This window comes from Aulonocara sp. 'chitande type north' Nkhata Bay, linkage group LG3 (genome assembly GCF_057382095.1).
Source record: "Aulonocara sp. 'chitande type north' Nkhata Bay isolate Kocher_YH1m ecotype deep benthic linkage group LG3, A_spYH_male_GT1.1, whole genome shotgun sequence".
Taxonomy (NCBI): domain Eukaryota; kingdom Metazoa; phylum Chordata; class Actinopteri; order Cichliformes; family Cichlidae; genus Aulonocara; species Aulonocara sp. 'chitande type north' Nkhata Bay.
The window spans coordinates 65,252,421-65,255,552 of NC_141346.1; the positions used below are offsets into that span (position 1 = coordinate 65,252,421).

Sequence of the window (3,132 nt, forward strand, 5' to 3'; positions counted from 1 at the left end):
ATTTCATTGGACTGTGGGAGAACATCCAACCTCCACAGAAAGGCCAACAAGCTTCAACCTAAAACCTTCTTGCTTTAAGGCACTAGTGCGAACCACTTTTCCCCATTTCAGCCCAAATCCTGCATCTTCCTGTTTCTGACTCCAGGCCAGCTCCACTAACACTTTCTCATCAGACACTGCCACCTAGTGGAGGAAGTCTTAGTTCCATTTGAAGCTTCAGATTACAGTTAGTTCCTTTACAAAGAGGTGGAGGTGGTGGGGCCACAGCACCATCATCACTGAGTGCCATAGGACACTTAACCTTTGTTTCCATATGCTGGGAACGTCCTGTTGTTCCAAGGAGGACTGGAAAATGTGTGAAAATCTCCCAGTCAGTTCCTCACAGCACACTTCAATCATTTCCCTCCCATAGCATCAGGACCAGGGCTTTTTCTCTCTTTGGTCCCACTAAGAGATTTCCACACAAACACCTCATCAGTGGGACTCTCAGAGCTACCAGCCCTTTGCTACAATCACAAAGCTCTTCATTGAAATCAATGATATCAAAGCTGGAATCAAATGAGTCCAAGTCTTCTGCTGATTCAGCATCACATTCATCTTTGCTCCTTGTTCTGCATCCCCACCATGGACTTCATTCCTTTCCAAGCCAGCCTTGAGTGTCCTTTATTCAGCTCATCCTCTGCTTTACTTTTACACCTGATTTTAGCTGCTTTATCTCTCTTTCAACAAGTTTCTGTGCCTCAATCTTTTTCTTCTCTCCCTCATAACAAGACAGCTTCTTCTGCCTGAGAACATGTTGGAGTGATTTACTAATCCAGGGCTGCTTATTGGGGAAAATACTTCCTGTTTCCAAAGTAATCCCCATTTTTCCCAGAAAGAAATGTAAGTAGAAATCGATGATCTAAGTGAGAACATGAGCCTTTAAAAAGTCCCACTGGGTGCAGTCAAAGCAGTCCCTCAGTCCCAGTATAGAGTCTTTGGTCCAGACTGGAACAACTGTGTGCCCAGATTGAGCTCTCTTCAGTCCTGTGACCTGACAGACCCAGAGGGGCCATCACATCACATTTAGAAGCTCCCCTAATGGAGCCACAACACATGTCCAATACTTAGTCTGTCTTGTTGGACCAACTGGAAGAAATGATTCAAGGACTTAGTCACAGAACAGAGATTCAGATCTCCAAAATCCAACTGGCTGCATCAGGACATATAGTCTGAAACTCTGCACAGTTTCCTGTTTGAAGCTGCTTCCTGTTGGCTTCAGCTGTTTGGAGTTTCCATTTTCTAAACTTCTACATTCTGAACCTTCTTCAGCTCTGAAAAGATGATGAAACACTGAATGATTTCAAGCTCACACTTTGTCTAATAAACTTACATCTTTCATTCTTTATACAGATTGATGGGCTGTGGTTTGTCAAAGATCAGCTGTGATTATTTGGCAGCAGCACTGAAGTCCAACCCCTCCCATCTGAGAGAGCTGGAGCTGTACGGAAACAACCTGAAGGATCCAGATGTGAAGCAGCTGTCTGATCTTCAGCAGAGTCCAGACTACAGACTGGAGACTCTGGAGTAAGTAGAGTGATGGAGTGAGTGGGTGGTGCTGTCAGCAGTATTGTACTAAACACAGTCAGTATGAAACAAAGATCCAGTGTTTCCTGTAAAGCTGCAGCTTCTCAGTGAAGCTGTGAGAGGAGAATGGTGACAGGCTTCAGGATTGGACACAAACACTTCCTGTTTCTGACCTTTATGGTCACCATAGTAACGGCTGACACGCTCTGATCAAACACTGTCAACAGCCAATCAGCTCTCTGAACAAAGCAGCACGCAGACCAATGACTGCATTCATTTCCAAGTTTAAAGCAGTGAAGAACACAGTCTGTAGGTGAGGAAGAATTTAGTGAGAGCAGATGTTTGGATGGAATTCCTCCAGTTAACAGCTGGAACCGTCCATCTGGATTGTATGGCTTGTTGTTGGGGTTCCTACAGAGCTCAGAGTGGACACACCAAGGTACTTCTAATGAATGAAAGTCCAAACTCAAACTAGGAGGGAAAAACATTTTCATCAACTTCAATAAAAATCCAAAGATTAGAAAAAGTGAAGCAACAATGAGTCCTAGTACAGTCCCAGCACTGAAGTCCCTGCTGCTCTTTATACTGGATGTGCTGCATCACTGACTGACAGCTGATGAAGAGTCTCTGGAAACACTCGTTTATCTCCTCTGCTCTTCCTTCTTCTCTCTGCAGGTGGAGCTGATGATGGTAAACAGGACGGTGTGTGTGCTGAGAGAGGAGGAGCTGTGTCCTGATGATCCAGAGAGGTTGAAGCAGCAGCAGCTTGTGTGTAGAGACGCTCTGACTGGGCCATGTTACTGGGAGGTGGAGAGGAGAGCTTCATCCAGCAGTGACTGACAGAGGAATGAGAAGAAGTGCAGATGACTGTCAGTGCTGCAGAGTGAACTGCTCTGAGAACAGCTCCACTGTCAGACACAATGTAGAGTCCAGCATCATCCCTGTGTGTCCCTCTGGATCTGACAGAGGATCATCAGTGTATCTGGACTGCTCTGCTGCTGCTCTGTCCTTCTACAGTCTCTGCACAGTCTCTGTCTGACTCTGGCTTCAGACCCTCCTGGATCAAACTCACCTGGAAAGACTTTCAAACATCACTCAATAGATTTGAATACAGAATATATTTGATATATACTGTAGATGTACTGTAGAGTTGCAGTTTGTCACTTGTAAATACAGTCTGTGAGCAGCTGTGAGCTGAAAGATCTTTCTAGAAACACGAAATGTTTTCACTCTTCTGTTGCTTTTTCATATATTTCCACAACATTAATATTGATCCCACCTGTCTCACCTGTTTCATGCTTTTATACATAATAACAGGACACGTGTGATCTGAGCGCTGCTGTGGTTGCTGTGCTGCACGTCTTCATTTAGATAACAGAGACATCTAGTGGTTCAGAGGGAGAACTGCAGGAGGTGGAGCTGTGTTTTAGCATGGAAAACTTTTTATCTTTTAGGCGCAGATACAAATATGACAAGTATCAGTGTGATATACAAAAGGTCACATCAGTCAGCAGAGGGAACAGTGATCACACAGCAATGTAAGAATAGAAACATAACAGTGAATCT

At 44.5% G+C, this 3,132-nt stretch overlaps 1 long non-coding RNA gene across 1 annotated transcript; it reads left to right on the forward strand.

The window, feature by feature from the left end:
* The first annotated feature begins 1,404 nt into the window (after positions 1 to 1,404).
* LOC147336603 (uncharacterized) lies at positions 1,405 to 2,849 on the forward strand. The gene is made up of 2 exons (XR_015128648.1): positions 1,405 to 1,566; positions 2,242 to 2,849. It is a non-coding gene; the product is annotated as an uncharacterized LOC147336603 (long non-coding RNA).
* Positions 2,850 to 3,132: the final 283 nt, after the last annotated feature.